This window comes from Marmota marmota, unplaced genomic scaffold (assembly GCF_001458135.2).
Source record: "Marmota marmota marmota unplaced genomic scaffold, marMar, whole genome shotgun sequence".
Taxonomy (NCBI): domain Eukaryota; kingdom Metazoa; phylum Chordata; class Mammalia; order Rodentia; family Sciuridae; genus Marmota; species Marmota marmota.
Genome location: NW_025999982.1, coordinates 410,940 through 428,581, shown reverse-complemented (window position 1 = coordinate 428,581; position 17,642 = coordinate 410,940). Strand labels below are relative to the sequence as shown.

Here is a 17,642-nt window from a genome sequence, read left to right as displayed (position 1 = left end):
TATTTTAAAAATATTTTTAGTTGTAGTTGTACACAATACCTTTATCTTACTTATTTATATTTATGTGGTGCTGAAGATCAAACCCAGGCACTAGGAGAGCCCTCTACCGCTGAGCCACAACCCCAGCCCCTAAATTCTGCAAATATTTTAATGAAATTGACACACGTATTAAAAAAGTTGGAGGGCTGGGGTTATGGCTCAGCCGTAGCACACTTACCTGGCATGTGTGAGGCACTGGGTTCGATTCTCAGCACCACGTGTTAATAAATAAAATAAAGGTCTATCAACAACTAAAAATATATATAAAAAGTAAAAGGTTGGAAATAATAATCTTGAATTTATATATATATCAATTAATATAGCTATTATAATTATATCCTTGTTATTATGTAATTACATATTACACACTATATTTAAGTTTTTAAAATTTTTTTGGTTGTAGATGGACACAATACTTTTATTTATTTTTATGTGGTGCTGAGAATCGAACCCAGTGCCTCACATTCTAGGCAAGCGCTCTACCACTGAGCCACAATTGCAGCCCCTATATTTAAGTTTTTATAGGTATTCTACATCTGGGATGATAGGACAAAATGGTTTAATATTTTAAGAGTCAGCAGGTACTTTAACCCTTGGGATAATGTGTTTCCTTATTGAGAAACAACACAACAACCAAAGGACATTATAGGGGCAGTGGTAAAATGCTTTTTGAGGGCCTGGGTTCTTTTCCCAGTACTGTAAAAAGAAAGCATACCTGTAATCCCAGCAGGTTGGGAGGTTTCAGCATGAGCATTACAAGATCAAGGCTAGCCTCAGCAATTTAGCAGGGCCCTAAGCCAATTTAATGAGACTCTGTCTCAAAACATAAAAAGGGATGGGGATGTGACTTAGTGGTTAAGTGCATCTGGGTTCAATCTCTGGTACCAAAAAAAAAAAAAAAAAGAAAAAGAAAAAAGGAGACAATTATGGGAAATCACAATGTTGTGGAAAAGTACAATAAACAAACTATGCCAGGTGTGGTGGTACACACCTGGAATCCCAGCAACTCGGGTGGAGGCAGGAGGATTGCAAGTTTGAGGCCAGCCTGGACAATTTATTGAGCTGCTGTCTCAAATAAATAAATAAATAAATAAACAAATAAACACTGGGGTTGTAACTCAGTGATAGAGTGCCCCCAGGTTCAATCGGCAGTACCACCATAACAAAAATAACTTTACATAGGCCTAAGCTGCAGAAAGCAAGATGCCCTCATATTATTGGTCAAAGTTAAATTTAGGGGCTGGGCTTGTGGCTCACAGGAAGAGCACTTGACTGCCACGTGTGAGGCACTGGGTTTGATCCTCAGCACCACATAAAAATACAATAAAGATATTGTGTCCACCTATATAACTAAAAAAAATAATTTTTTAAAAAAAAGCTAAATTTGGCACCTGTGGTTATTCATGCAGCATTAAAATAAACCAGCATTGTGGGAAGCCATGCCGAATGACCACCCACCCCAGGCTCTGACCAACCACTGCATTGGTTGTGGCTTGGGCAGAGACCTTCTGGAGGTCTTCTTTGTGGGCATAACCCTAGGGTTGAGTTACACTCATCTGTTCCCTTGTAGTCCTACCCCTTCTGCCCTTTTATGGATAGAACTTTCTAAGAACAGTGTCCCCCCAATTAAAGCCCACTTCCGAACGTGCTCCCTCTCTCTCATCAGCCTCTCCTGACTTTCTCTTGCTTTCCCTTTGGGGAGCCGGAGAAGCTGTCCTGAAGTTTGTGTAAAGGTAAATTGTGTCTGTGTTCTATTTTGTGTCCCTGCAAATTCACACAAGTCATCTTAGTTTAGCTGCCCACGCTGGTCAGGGGCGGCACAGCATGGTGACACAGCACCAAACAAGCCATGCCAGGGGTGGAGCATATTATTCCATCCTTTGTTTCAAAACATCTTTTTCATATCATCTCTGATTTCTCTGTCTCACAATTTGATTTCTTTTTCTATTTCACTAACACACTATTCAGTCAGCCTGTTGTTTGAGCAGTTTATTGTGTTTATGTATTATGTATTTATTTCTACTCTAAAATTTCTATTTGTTTACTCCTCTCTTGCCCCCAAGCTGGAGTTTGAAACCAGGAGCCTCCCTTATGCTAAAAACATGCTCTATCAAGGAGTTACACCCTTAGTCATTTTAATTTTTTTCCAAATCTATCCACTTTCTTTACAATGAACAATGTTCTGTTCATGCAAGTGGATTGAGTTCTTTCCTTTATCTATTGGAAACAGCCTTTCTATTGTATGCTGTTCTGAGTTTCTGTTATAAAGTCACCTGTTATTGTACCTGCTGGCTGGTTCCCACGGTATTGGACTTCCCTGCCCATCCCCACCACCATCACCACCACCTCCACCAGTGGGGATTGAACGCAGAAGCACTTAACCACTGAGTCACATCATGAGATTTTTTTTTTTTTTTTTTAATTCTGAGACAGGGTCTCACTAAATTTTTCGAGTTTGGCCTCAAACTTGCAATACTTCTGCCTCAGCCTCTGGAGTAGCTGGGATTATGGGTGTGCACCCCCATACCAGGCTACCTATGAATTTTGTTGTTTATTAAGTATTGGGGATTGAATCCAGGAGTACTCCAACACCGCATTTCCAGCCTTTTTCACTTATTTTAAAACTTGAGATTGAGTCTTCCTAAACTGCAGAGATGAGCCTCAAACTAGATATCCTGCTGCCTTAGCCTCCCGAGTAGCTTGGATTACAGGAGAGGGCCACTGCACCTGGCTTTTTTTTTTTTTTTTTTTAAGTTGTGGATGGATACAATATCTTTATTTTTATGTAGTGCTGAGGATCAAATCAGGGCCTCACCCCTGGGAGGCAAGAGCTCTACCACTGAGCTACAACCCCATACTGTGGCTTTTGTTTCTTATTATGGCTCATCTTCAGAGTAGTTGTCCTCCAAGAGAGCAACACCATGTGTGAGCTCCCTCTGGAGGTGTCCCTGTGGGTGGTTGGGTGGTTTAGCTTTGCTCTTGCTCTGCCCTTTGGGAATCACAGTGCCAAATGAGGTTTTTAAGGTATTAAAAAGTAAACAATATACTCCCATTTAGCTGGGTACAGTGGCACATACCTGAAATCCTAGCTACTTTTGAGGCTGAGGTAGGAGGATCCTGAGTTCAAGGCCAGTCTGTTCAATTTAGAGTCCCAAAATAGAAAAAAGACTAAGACTGCAGCTCAGTGATAGGCACCCTTGGGTTCAACTCCCAGTACCATGTTAAAAAAAGACAATGCAGGGGATATAGCTCAGAAGCAGAACATCTCTAGTTTAAATCCCTAGTATCAGCTGGGCAAGGTTACTAAATCCCAGAGACTCAGACTGAGGCAGAAAGACTGCAAGTTCAAGGCCAGCCTCAGAAACTTTGTAAGACTCTGTCTCAAAATAAAAAGGGGTGGGGATGTGGTTCTGGGTTTAATCCCCAGTGCAACAAAATACTAAATGTATAAAAAATAAAAGGGCTGAGGAAAGCCAAGTGTATACCCTCATAATCCCAGCAACTCAAGGCTTAAGCAGGAGGATTTCAGGTTCAAAGCCAGCCTCAACAATCTATCAAGGGAAACAACAAAAAACTTAGCAAGGACCAACATAAAAAGGATAATGGCAAGGGATGTGGATCAGTGGTTAAAGGTTCCTGGGTTAAATCCACAGCATCCCCACCCCCACACTAATAAAAGGCCAAGGATTAGAGATGGTAAGTGAGGTACCAACTGTTCAATTTGGAGAAACAATTTCTGATCATAGCAATATAGGGTTTGCTATGTGGTAGGCATTTTTTTTAAGATTTTAGGTAGTGCTGGGGATTGAACCTAGGGCAAGCACTCTACCAACTGAGCTACATCCCCAGCCCTAGGCACTTTTTTTTTTTTTTTTAAACAATGTACATCTTTCAATTTGAGGGCATAAGTGTCCAAGGTGATTCTATAATCTTTTTGTGGTAGTGGGAATGGAACCCAGGGGCATTCTATCATTGAGTGAGCCCTTTTGGAGACAGGGTCTCATTTGCTTAGACTGACCTGTAACTTTTCGATCTAGTCACTGGTCGTTAGGCATGTGCCAAACCCAGCTCAGTGTCTTATTCTTTTTTTTTTAAATCTTTTTTTTTTAAGAGACAGAACTTTTAATATTTATTTTTTAGTTTTTGGCAGACACATCTTTGTTTGTATGTGGTGCTGAGGATCGAACCTGGGCCACACGCATGCCAGGCGAGCGCGTGTCTTATTCTTATGCAGTACAAGCACCAGTCAGGTGTTACAAAAACTTACATCCTAATATATACCAGAGAGACACTCATCAGCTTTTAAAAGCCTATAATCCCAGTGGCTCAGGAGGCTGAGACAGGAAGATCAAAAGTTCAAAGCCAGACTCAGCAAGTCAGTGAGAACTGGTCTCCAATACATAAAAAAGGGCTGGGTACATAGCTCAGTTGATAAGAGTATTTCCCTTGTATGCACAAGGCCCTGGGTTCAATCCCTAGCACCACACACACAGAAACAAAAAACAAAAAAGGGCTGGAGTTGTGGCTCAGTGGTAAAGCACTCCTGGGTTCAATACCTACCCCCCCCCAAAGTTAACAGAAATGTATATGGAAAAGTGGGATCTAAATTATACAGGAAAATACACAAAGAAAAAAAGCAAACTGAAGAAGACCTCAATTCAATTCCTTAACACACATACCAAAAAAAAAAAAAAAGGCAGTAAACCACAGAATAGTTCTTATCTTTTTGTACCATCCAGAGACCAAATAATCCATTCATTACTTGCTTTAAAATATTTTATTGAAATTTTTCCAATAAAATCATGTGCTTGTAAATGAGAAAACATAAGCAAATATCCTACTTAATGGTAGGGTCCCAAAATTTTTAGCCAGTTATTTGTGCTTCATAGCTGCTCAGTTTAATACAGGAAAGATGTTATATTCATAGAAACCGTCCAACATCAGAGCATCCTTTGTGTCAACAAAATCCTGAAATTTCACAAAAGGAACACATTAGAACCATGCAGGCAACTGGCAATAAAACCATGAAGCTGGATGGGAAGTTGTCACATGGGATGGAGGGGAAGAATTAAGTAGATCTGGTAGTTTTAAGGTCATTATTACCCTCAGGGTGACAGCCAATGTGAATGACTCACCATAGTAACCAGGGAGAAAGGGTTGCTCTCCACTTGTCATGACAGCCTGAGGATGCAACAGCAGGAACCTAAGCATCCCAACAGTGTCCCATGGGGTAGATTCCAAAACCTTAAGTTTTCAGTCTTCAGGTTAGCAAAGAATCTCTGGGTAGGGGCACTGCCCTTAGCTGGGCTTGCAGAACTCTCATGCTAGAAAGACAGGACAACCATAAAGAACAAGCAGGCGTTAACCAGGCGGTGCATTCCTATAATCCAGAAAACTGGAAAGCTAAGGCAGGAGGATTCAAGGTAGGAGGCTAGCTAGCCTCAGTAGTTTGGCAAAATCCTGTCTCAAAACAAAACAGAAAGGGGCTGGGGCTGTAGCTCAGTGGCAGACCTAACAGGTATGAGGCACTAGATTCAATCCTTAGCTCCATATAAAAATAAATAAAATAAAGGCATGCTGTCCATCTACCAAAAAAAAAAAAAAAAGCAGCCTTCTCCAGAGACCCAAGTATCCAGTTCCCTAAATGAGTCAGAACTTATTTCTGACATCAGGACCAGCATCAGAGACTCTAGTCTGTAAATTCATCATTCTCACTTAAGGAAGATCTGGATCAAGGGAAGCCATTCTGAGAGGGGATACAGTACAAAGACAACAGTCCTACTATATAAGGACTTAAGGAATGAGGAGTTGAGAAAGAGCACAAAAGAATACAGTTGAGAATAGCTCCACTTGGAGGACCCACATGAGCTCAAGTTTACAATAAATATTTTAGAATAGATGTGTTAACTGTACTTAAAAATACAGAGTGGGCCGTGCATGATGGCCCATGCCTGTAATCCCAGCTGCACCAGAGGCTGAGGCAGGATCGTGGGTTCAAAGCCAGCCTCAGCAATGGCGAAGCGGTAGGCAATTTAGTGAGATCTCATCTCTAAATCAAATATATGAGAGGGATGTGGCTCAGTAGTCAAGTGCCCCTCAGTTCAATCCCTGGTACCCCTCCTCCCCCAAAAAACCCAGAGGTGATCACAAAGGAACAAGAACCACAAGAGAAATGTAAAACAAAAGTTGTCCCTGGAAAGCCACCACATGAAATATGGGCACTGTTGTACATGCTCATTAGGAAACTAACAGACGCCAACGCCCCATGAAAGCTGGGAAACAAAAGGGTTCAGAGGCATTTGGGACTCTTGCAGTTAATACTAACCTTTATTTAAGGATTACACACCAATGGACGTCTTAAAACCCCTAAATAAGGAAGTGAAAAACAAAAAATTATAATTATTAAAAGGGTTCTTGGCCACCAACTTCCCCGAGCCCAGACATTGAGAATTCTGGCACGAGGGGTGTCAGCGCGCTGCGGTGATGGCATCAGCGACACGCTCAGAATCACCTGGAATCATCATTACCCCCGTCCTCCCCCAAGGTCGACCGCCAGCGACTCCAAATCTTGCAATTACTCGTACAACCAACCCACTTACCATTGCTGCGCTGAGGACCCGTCTGCGAGGATCAGGAGCCTGTGAAGAAATCAATGAGTTAGCAAAGACCAGAGGGAATCCAGTCGAGTTCCCCCTGCCCAGGGCTGGGTCAGTTTTAAGCATTGGCGTCACGCAGACATCAGAAACTCTAGTCTGTAATGGTATTCATCCCGCTCAGCCCAAGTCTACGGTCCCCTTTTCCCAGCAAGGCCCCCGCGTACCTGCAGGCGGGTTGCTACACCAAAGGTGTGCCCTGTGCCTTCCCGACACTGAACGGCAGGTTCCGCGGAAGACGCCACGCGGACCGAAAGGACTCATACTGCTACCAACCGGTCCACAGCACAAAGAGGTAGGCAAACGGAAGCCGGAGCTATTTATGCCTGCGTCGGGTCGGGGGCCTAACGGGCATAGCTGTCTTCTTACATGCCTGGCTCGAAGCGCGGCAGTTTACCCATCGTTCGTCCAAAACGGAATAAAACAAAGTGAAAGAAAGGCCTTGAATGTAGGATTCCCAATCTTCGGAACAAACACGCAGGGATGGGTTACAAATTTTTACAAACAATAACAAAATGAGCAGGTGATCTGGCTGGAGACGGGAGAAAGTCCCTGGCCAGCAGGAGCCCCGGGAGCTAGGCGGTCTTTTTTTTTTTTTTTTTTTTTTTTAATATATTTATTTTTTAGTTTTCGGCGGACACAACATCTTTGTATGTGGTGCTGAGGATTAAACCACGGCTGCACGCATGCCAGGCGAGCGCGCTACCACTTGAGCCACATCCCCAGCCCAGTCTTTTTAATTTTATAATCTTATCTTTTCTTCTTCTTTTTTTTTAAGCACGGTATCGTTATTGTTGCCTAGGCTGTTTATACTGAACTCATGTTCCTTCTCTGCCTCAGCCTCTGGCGTACAGGTGTACGCCACCATTTCCAGCGAAACCGTCTTCAAGACGCTGAGACGCTGCCAGGACGCTCTGGACCCGTTAATGACTCTGGGACTTCTCCCGTTATAACCCTCCCCAGCTTTGGGTCGTGTCCACTCCATTCCAGGGGACTCACTCGTTCCAGCCAGCGAAATGTGAATTTGTTCAGGCACATTAAGCTGCTGCTGCTGCTGCTTCTTTTTTTTTTTTTTTTTTGCTTTTAATCAACTTTATTGATATAATGGTGATTTTTAAAAAGATAATAGTCATGCAATAAACTACACGTTTAAAACTTTTTTTTTACCATCTGTACAGTTGAGTAATTATAATATATTCACGTTATTGTGCACAGAATCTCCAGAACTTTTTTATCTTCCCAAAAGTAAAACGTTGTGCCACTCCACAATTATTCCTCATTTCCCCCTGTTATATGTGTTCGGTCTCCCCCTCCCCCCCCCAACTTATGGTTGAATCCACAGACGCTTTACCACAGAGCCACATCCCCAGCCCTTATTTTTAAAAATTTATTATTATTATTATTTTGATACTGGGAATTGAACTCAGGGGCACTGGCCAGGGAATTTCCCCAGCCCTCTTTTGTATTTGATTTAGAGACAAAGTCTCACTGAGTCGCCTAGCACCTCGCCATTGCTGAGGCTGGCTTTGAACTTGCAATCCTCCTGCCTCAGCCATCTGAGCTACTGGGATTACTCGTGTGTCCAGCTACATGTTCTTTTTATAAGCAACGTTAGAATGAGAGTACCCTGAAAGTTGGTGGAAGTGTTCAGTGCCCTCTGAATAGTGCCTTATGTTTGGAGCTGGCCTGAGGGGAGGGAGGATTGAAAGCAAACCAAATTGGGGTGAGGTGGCAAGAGCAGGGACAGTTTTCTCCCCTCCTAGTGTTTTTCTCCCTCACAAATCTTAGGGAGCCACCAAGGCAGGAGAATCACAACCAGCCCAACCTAAAATAAAAAGGGCTGGGGTTGTAGCTCAGTGGTAGAGCATCCCTTAGTTTAATCCCCAGTACCCCAAACAAAACAACAAAAATAGAAATCTTCCTTAGGTATTTGCTCTTGGTCCTTAATCCACCAACTCATAAGTGTCATTGCAAATCCCACCTCCTAAAACCCCTCATTCCTCATTTATAAATGCACATAATGTTTGGTGTGGTGTTTTGGCACCTAAATTGCCTAGGCTGGCCTTGAACTTATTTCTACCTCAGCTTTCTGAGTAGTTGAGAAATTCTCTTTTTTGGCCCAATAAACTTGCTGGTGATTTCCCTATCTTGTACTTATTGCTGTTGCTGCCAGTGAATTGCCTCTTTCAAGCCTTCAGACTCCAATTTACAGCAGAAAGCCTCTTACCAACAAGTGCTGCTGTTAAGACACCTTGCTGTACTCCCTAGTGATGCCCCTATCCTCCTAAAATAAAAATCAGGAACAGCCTCTGGTTTTCAGTGGTTTTTCTCAGCTTTGGCTACACTTCATACCTGGCCCTTTCAATTTTTTTTTTTTTTTTTAAATTTTAAATGAGATGGAGTCTTGCTAATAGCTGAGGTTGGTGCTGAATCTGTGATTCTCCTGTCTCAGTCTCCCACATTGCTGGGATTACAGCACCATTTTTTTTTTTCTTTCTCCCCAATTTGATTCTTTTTTTTTTTTTCTTTGGGTACTGGGGATTGAACTCAGGGGCACTCAACCACTGAACCACATTCCCAAGCCTATCTTGTATTTTATTTAGAGACAGGGTCTCTCACTGAATTGCTTAGCACCTAGCCATTGATTAGGCTGGCTTTGAACTCATGATCCTCCTACCTCAGCCTTCCCAACCACTGGGATTACAGGGCTGCAGCACTGTGTTGGGCTCATTCTATTTTTTAAAAATATTTTATTAGTTGTTGGCGGTCTTTTATTTATTTTTATGTAGTGCTGAGAATCGAACCCAGTGTCTCACAGGTGCTAGGCAAGGGCTCTACCACTGAGTCACAACCTCAGGCCCTCATTCTATTTTTATGATGCTAGGAATTGATTGCAGGGCATTGTACATGCCAGACAAGCCTCTACCATTAAGCTATATCCTAAGCCCCCAAATGATTTTCTTATACCACTAGAGTGGAGAACGATGGTTCTAACGGCTTGAAGATAAAGGATTTTTTCCCTCTAGTGCCTGTTAAAAAAAAGGGGGAGGGTGGGTAGAAAGCCCCAATTCCAGCTGCTACAATAGTGACACTGCATTTCCCATATGCTGAGTCAACGGTTATTATTATTATAGCCCACCTTTCTCACAAGCAAAACAAGCCTTTGAGAACTGGTCCGGGGCTGGGGATGTAACGTAGTTGGTAAAGTGCTTCCTTCATACTCACAAGGCCTTAGGTTCAATCCCCAGCACCATACACACACACAAAAAAATTGATCCAGAAACCAAACTGTTTTCCTTTTCATTGACAAGCTTCCAAGAAAGCATTCTATATTGATATTTTTAGAACAGTTTATTTTCCCACAGGGTAAGGACTGTATGAAAGGTTTACCATGGAATGCCAGTCTGTTGCTGGATGCAGTGGTATACAACTGTAATTCAGTGACTTGAAAGGCTGAGACAGGAGGATCCCAAGTTCAAAACTAGCCTCCATAACTTAGGGAGGCCCAAAATAACTTAGTGACACCCTGTCTCCAGAAAAAAAAAAAATACTGGTGATGTGGCTCAATGGTTAAGCACCCCCGAGTTTAATCCCTCCCACACCAAAAAAAAAAAAAAAAAGTAATGCAAATCTTGCTAATCTGTTCAATTCCAAGCTGCCAGTTTGAGGATGATGATTCTCAAGATTAAAGGAGGTTAAGGACACCTAACTGCTACAGCAGGAAGAATCCTAAGGGAAGAGAATGAGGATGAGGAAAGCCCACTATCAACTTGATTATTACCAGCTCTACGCTGTGCAGCATTTAAAAATATATATATCTTTACTTGTAGATGGACAAAATATCTTTATTTTTACGTAAAGCTGACACTCAAACTAGGCAAGTGCTCTATTACTGAGCTACAAAGCCCCCTGTGCACCATTTTTCTTCATCTCTTTCGTCATAATTAAATCTATTTTACACTGCTATTGCTCAAGACTACTGATTGTGATGAGCTGAGGTTGTGGCTCAGTGGTCCGGAGGGGAGGGCGAGTGCGGAGGGGGGCAGGAGGTTGTTGTCGCCTCCGTTTCCATGGCTTTGCTGGCGGCCAGCCCCTTAGAGTGAAATGACCGCAAGGGCCAGCTTTAGGCTTGGGTTGTAGGGCGGTGAGTGGCTGGTGGGAATCAAACGAGTTCTGGGTGTTTAAGGAAGGAATAAAGTCTCTCCACGGGACACCCAGTACACAGAAAGTCGCGGAGGTTTTAAGGAGGCGGAGTAATGGTGGACCAAAGAGACTGACTTGGCTGCGGGTGGGAATGAGGGATGGGCCAGAGGGCCTGCGCTGCCTGAGGAATGCTTGGCTCCCCGCGCCAATCATAGGTTTAAAATGGGAGGGATTGAAGTAGGTCTCGGTGTTTCTGTTCGTCTGCCTCATCATTTTTTACCTATGCGAATGGAGTATCTTCTGATGGGGTGGGCGGCTTTGGATTCTGAAGAGAATAGTAATGGTGTAAAAACATGGTGGGTAGAATGAGACAGTTCTCCGAATCTGAGGAAGGAAGTCTAGGGAGACCTGAGTGAGGCTGTGGTGCAAGCAGAGCTGGATTGGCCGCGCCCAGGGACCGGGGACCCATTTTGCCTCAGATTTCAATCTGCTTTAGTAAGACAAAAAAAAATTTTTTTTTTTTTTTTAGTGGAATGTGGACTGGCTTTAAAGACTCTTGGTCATCTCTTTCCCTCACGGAGTTCCAGCCACTCTCGCTCTCCTTTCTGCCTTGTCCTTAATTCCTGATTCAGTCCCTGATGGTGGAGGTTAACCTCCACGTTCTGAGTTTGATATTCTGCCTGTACCTACAACTCCTAGGCTGTTCACCACTTTCAGATTCAATGTCACAGGGTGGTGAACATTCACGGAAGGGGTTAGGGATGTTCTCTCTTCTTTAAAGGCATCATTTTCTTTGAAGGTAAAAGTGGTTGGAACCCACATTCTAATTTATCTAGTTAAGTTTTTTTATCCTAGATACCAACTTCCTGCACTTCCTGTTTTGAGTACAATTATATTTGATTTTTTTTTTTTTTTTTTGTGTGTGTGTGTGTGTGTTTACTGGGGATTGAACGCAGGGGCACTCTTACCACTGGTAAACTGCCCCAGCCCTTTTTTATTTTTTCAATTTTTATTTATTTATTTAGTGATGCTGGGGATTGAACCCAGAGTCTCCTGCATGCCAGGCAAGCACTCTATCAACTCAGCTATATCCCCAGTCCCTATTTTTAAATTTTTTGAGACAGGGTCTCCTTAGGTTGCTCAAGAGTCGCCTTAACTTTCAATCCTTCTTCTGCAGCCTCCCAGATCGCTGGGATTACAGGCATGCCCCACCACACTGGCTACATTTGTTAATTTATTTTTTTCTTCATCCATTTTAGGGAGGAAAGACCACTCGATAGTGCCTGAAATGAAAATGTGAGGGCCATTTAAACATTGAATTAATTAACCCATGGATGAAAACACTTAATTGCAATACTCATATGTCCTGAGCATAGGTGGGAGGATGCAGTTTTATTTGCTTGATATCAGGGACTGAACTCAGGGTGCTTAACCATTGAACTACATCTGCCTTTTTTTTTTTTTTTTTTTTTAATTTTTGAGACAGGGTCTCACAGAGTTGTTAAGGTCCTGGCTAAATTGCTGAGGCCGCCTCAAATTTGCAATCCCCCAGTCTCAGCCTCCCAAATTGCTGGGATTACAGGCCACTACACCCAACTCAGAGGAGGCAATTTTTAATGAAGGATTTTGAACAGTGCTTCATATGGATAGGGACACAAACACACACACCTGTGCACTGTCTAAACATCTTCCTGGAATCAAGCATCGTTATTTTTTTCTTCAATTTGCTGATCTAAACTGATGTTGCAAAGAGATTGCTTCTGTGTGTGTGTGCGTGTGTAGGTAGACAAACTACTTTTACATTCAGATGCAGTTCTCTAATGAATCACCTCCTTAATCCAGTCAAACTGGTCAAACTTCAGGGATTTTCCATTACTCTCTCCAACTCTGGCAGGAGTTCCATTTTAACTGCCCAAAGTGTATCAACATGTCCAGAGATACTCAAGACTTGCTCCCACCTTCTGGAAGGAAGCCTCATTGCCATTGGTTGTTACCACTGGCAGTTTCTAGATTCACTTCTTCCCTCCAAATTTGCAATTCAGGGGCTGATAGAGTGCTTGCCTAGCACATGTGAGGTAGTGGTGTGGTGTTGGACTCCTGTAATCCCAGAGACTTGGGAGGCCAAAGCTAGAGATCACCAAGTTTGAAGGCCAGCCTCAGCAACTTAGTGAGACCCTATCTCAAAACACTAAATTAATTAATGAATTAATTAAAAGGATGGGGAATGTAGCTCAGGGATAAAGTATCCCTGAGTTCAATCTGCAGTACTTCAAAATAGAATACTTCTCTATTGGCTTGAAGAAAAGAACATCATTGTCTCCACTGTCTGGCAGGTGGACATGGTGATAAGTTCTCTAATCTGGCTTCTGCTGGGGTAGCAGAAACAGATTCATTGGAAATACTGTCTTTCATGAATCAGACAATAAGCTACACACTGTGGTCAGAGTCTACAGTATTATAGTTGACCTACCTTTTTTAATTTTTTTTTTTTTTGGTCCTGGCGATTGAATCCTGGGGTGCTTTTACCATAGCTATACCCTCAGTCCTTTTTATATTTAATTTTAAAACAGAGTCTTTCTAAGTTGTAGTCAATCTATGTTTTGTGTCATGTTTCTCTGTGGACTGGTCTGGAAACCAACTATTTAGTTTTGGTGCTGGACATGGAACCATGGCCTTGTGCACACTAAGCACACATTCTACTAACTAAGCCATACCCTTAGCTATTCCTTGTCCATTTCCTGACAGGAAATGCTATGTAGGATGACTATAAGAACCTCAGAAGATTGGGGCCATATGGCACCAAAAAACAAAAATAACATACACACATGCACAAACAATAGATGTTTCATTAATTTTGGAATCAGGTTTTTATTGGTTTCCATGTTTGGAAGGAACAGGGCTCAGTATTCCAAAGTGGAAGGCTGTTAGGTACTTTTTTGGGGGGGGGGGTGCAGGGAGTAGTGGGGAATGAACTCAGGAGCACTGAGCCAAATTCCCAGCCCTATTTTGTATTTGATTTAGAGACAGGGTCTCACTGAGTTACTTAGTACCTCTCATTTGCTGAGGCTGGCTTTGAACTCACAATCTTCCTGCCTCAGCCTCCTGAACTGCTGGGATTACTGGCATGCACCATTGCACCCATCTTGTTAGGTGCTTTTAAGGGGGGAGATTAAGAATCCTAGCTGGGGCTGGGGTTGTAGCTCAGTGATAGAGTGCTTGCCTAACACATATGAGGTAGTGGTTTTAATTCTCAGCACCACATATAAATAAATTAAGGTCCATGAACAACTGAAAAAAAAAATGCTGGCTGCCATAGCATTAAATGAGGAGGGAGAGAGCCTTCTTCAGCCTGATGCTGCAAAATCTTTTTTTCTTTCTCTTTCCTTTTTCTTATAGTTTCTCAAACTGCACTGTTTTCTCCTCAATGCTATTGATTTTAAAAGATGGTATAATTCTACCTATATCCAGAAGAGACAACTGATAATGAAATCTAGAGTTAGGCACATTTGTTTTAAAATATTTTTTTAGTTGTAGATGAACATAATACCACAATGCCAGGCAAGCACTCTATCAACTGATTATATATATATCCAGCCTGAAACTCCCCTCCTGCCTGCCCTATGCCTTTATTTTATTTATTTATTTTTATGTGGTGCTGAGGATCAAACCTAGTACCTCATACATGCTAGGCAAGTGTCCTACCACTGAGCCACAACCCCAGTCCCAAGAGTTAGGCATTCTTAACAACCTAAGGCTTCAATAATATGGGAAGAGATTTTCAGCCTCATGGGGATGGGGAGGGGGGTATAAAACCTCTGGGAAGGGAAAGACTGGGCTTGTGTCTGGATTCTACTTTTGTTCAGGTTTCCTTTTCTTTTTTTAAAAAAAACAAAATACTTGAAGTTGACTAAATCACATAAATTTCTCTATGCTCATCTCTAAAACAAAATATCTATTTCATAGGATGGTGATATTGAGTAACAGGAACACATTTTAGTGACTTACATAGTAGATGCTCAGAAGTTTGCTCCCTTCTCCCTTATTTTTTCCTGGGGGCTCCATATCCTCAGGTCAGACTTCCTAGTCTTTTTTTTTTTTTTTTAAGTTTCTACTTTTAGATGGACACAATACCTTTATTTTATTTATTTATTTTTATATGATGAGATGGAACCCAGGGCCTCACACATACTAGGCAAGTGCTCTACCACTGAGCTACAGCCCCTTCCTAATCATTTTTATTGAGGTGCTTACAAGGTTGGAGACTACTACCAGGACTATAGCATTATTTTCATGGCATTAGTGGGGACTGAACCTAGGGCTTCTTCATGCTAGGGAGGCACTCTGCCACTGAGCTACTTCCCCAGCCCTATGGCATTACTTTCTGCTTAATGTAAGTACAGATTCAAGATCTTTTTTTTTTTTTTCTGGTACCGAGGATTGAACCCAGGGGTGCTCAACCACTGAGACATATCCCCAGCCCCTTTTTATATTTTGTTTGGAGACAGGGTCTCATGAGATGCTAAATGTTTCGCTAAATATCTGAGGCTGGCTTTGAACTCACAATCCTCCTGCCTTAGCCTCGGGAGCAGCTGGGATTACAGGCATGCTTCCTTGCACCCGCGCCCCTCCCTCAAGATCTTTAGTCACAAGCCATTCAGTTAAACCTTTTCATTTTCAAAAAATGGGCACAAAAGATCAAAGCAGGTCAATATCTTGATCTATTCACCCAGATGGTAATTGTACTCCTTCTTATACAGGAGTATAATCTGATCTTTTTGTTTTCCCAAAAGAGGAAACTAATGGACACAGAACCAAAAAATGAGTAGATGGCAGGCCTGTGTGAGCATTAGGGACACCGCGGGTATGTGACCAGCCTGAAACTCCCCTCCTGCCGGCCCTATGCCTTTTTGGGCCATTCCCCACACCATCAGCTTCCAGACCTTCCAGCTTCTTCCAGCCCCTCCTCCCTGTTTCTCTAGAACTGACTGCTTAGTCAGAAATAGGGAAAAGGAGGGGGGAGCCTTATTGCCATGCCAAGCCTGGCACATAGTTCTCGGAATCTTCTGGATATTAAATGTAGAGTTCTGACTAAGCTTGATGTTCTAGGGCGGGGTTGAGGGGTAGGGAGCAGTTTGTTTGTTGAGGAGTGTTCCTAAGAATAACAACAGGGCGGTCCCCGCTTTGAGATCAGAAAACTGGAGACAGGTCTGAGCATAGTCAGAGCTAGGGCAAAAGGCGCCCACGCCTGACGTCCCGAGAAAACAACGGGAGGAGCGGGCAGGGCGGTCGCCGGGGTCATGAGGGTCGCTGGGCCTCCTGGCCAGTGCCTGCAATTTTCGAGTCCCAGTCCCCGTCCCCACCCCAACCAGGGTTAAGGAGAGACCTTAAAGAGTTTTTCTCATACTACTAGAGAACTTTTTGTTTGTTTTGAGACGAAGTCTCGCTGAGTTGCCCAGGTTGGCTCGGAACTCCCAGGCTAGAGCCATCCTTAGTCCCTCTGCCACCCGAGTGGCTGCGACCACTAATTTATCAGGCGGAAATTTGGGAAACTTTCGTAACTTTTACTCAACCAGATGAATTAGGCGGCCAGAGGCGAGAAAACAATGTCCCCACCGTTAAAGCTTGTATAGGTGTGGGCGAGGACCGGCGACCAACCGTAGCGGCGAGGATGGGATCTGTGGGCTGCTTGTGCCGCCACCTCACCGCCTCCCCAGGGGATCGAAGACTCTCGGGAGTGTTTCCCGGTGTCCGGGCTCCTGGACTGCCTCACGCTGTTCCCCGGCTCCATCCCTCCCTAGCCCTCTCTTGATCTGGCCGTTAAGGGGCGGGCTTGCCTCTGCGTCCTGAATCCCCCGGCTGCCACCCCTTAACATCCATTTAAATACCAAGTGCAAGGAAAGGGAGAAGGTTTGGTGGGCTTGCTCTTTCAGACTGGTGGACTGATGTGGAGAGTTACTTTCTTATTCCTACGTAAGACTCGCTCGCTCCCTTAAAATCGGCAATACTGGTTTCTAGCCTTAAATAACTTTAAATAACTCCATCTCCTCTTTTATTAAAAACCCTGTACCTGCCCACTTTTTTCCACATTTGTAAAAAATGATTGTTTTCTTTGGTATCCTTTCTTCATCTTTGGAGGGTGTCAGAACCTTGGTTCTAAGACCAGGAATAACAGCAAATGTATGTTGCCAGTAAAGCATATCCTGGGTTCAAATGCCCGGGTGTTTTCTGAGGCCCACAGGAAAGCAGGACGTGATTATAATCAGGGAGGATACTTGATTTTAATAGCAATATTTTTATTTTATTTAATTTGTGGTGCTGGGGATCAAACCCAGGGCCTTGTGCATGCAGGGCAAGCACCCTGCCAACTGAGCTATATCCCCAGCCCAGGTACTGATTTTGAAAATTCTTTCCACACCTACAGTTATTTTTCCTGATAAACCTCTCCTACATCAAAGTACCTTTGATGCCCCAAATATCACTTCTTCCATCTATAGTACTTCATTCTCTTTATTAATTCTGCAATTCTTCCAGCCTGATTTCCTTGAGGTTATAAAGTGAACATTTCAAAGTATTTGTTGCTAGAGTATGCAGGCAGGCAATAACTTATTGTTTTAATTAAGCATCTGCCAATAACCTTGATTGATTTGGCCATTGGAAGCTCTTATTTTCTCCATTAATGTTGTTTCTGAAGATTTCTCTTATCAAACTGGGATTAATCGGTAGGTCCTTCCCCCATCCGTCCCCCCATCCTGCTCACCCTTTCCTCAATATAGGGATAATGGTGTTTAGAGGACCCCTTGTCTAGAG

At 43.1% G+C, this 17,642-nt stretch overlaps 1 long non-coding RNA gene and 2 other non-coding genes across 3 annotated transcripts; all 3 read right to left on the bottom strand.

Annotated features, from left to right (window-relative positions):
• Positions 1–4,801: 4,801 nt before the first annotated feature.
• LOC107143737 lies at positions 4,802–7,016 on the bottom strand. Its single transcript, XR_001503713.2, has 5 exons — positions 6,860–7,016; positions 6,639–6,677; positions 6,365–6,405; positions 5,175–5,363; positions 4,802–5,007 (listed from the first exon to the last, which is right to left on the bottom strand). It is a non-coding gene; the product is annotated as an uncharacterized LOC107143737 (long non-coding RNA).
• LOC125617557 lies at positions 5,686–5,752 on the bottom strand. The gene has a single exon (XR_007348595.1). It is a non-coding gene; the product is annotated as a small nucleolar RNA SNORD52 (small nucleolar RNA).
• On the bottom strand, positions 6,505–6,567 carry LOC125617558. The gene has a single exon (XR_007348596.1). It is a non-coding gene; the product is annotated as a small nucleolar RNA SNORD48 (small nucleolar RNA).
• Positions 7,017–17,642: the final 10,626 nt, after the last annotated feature.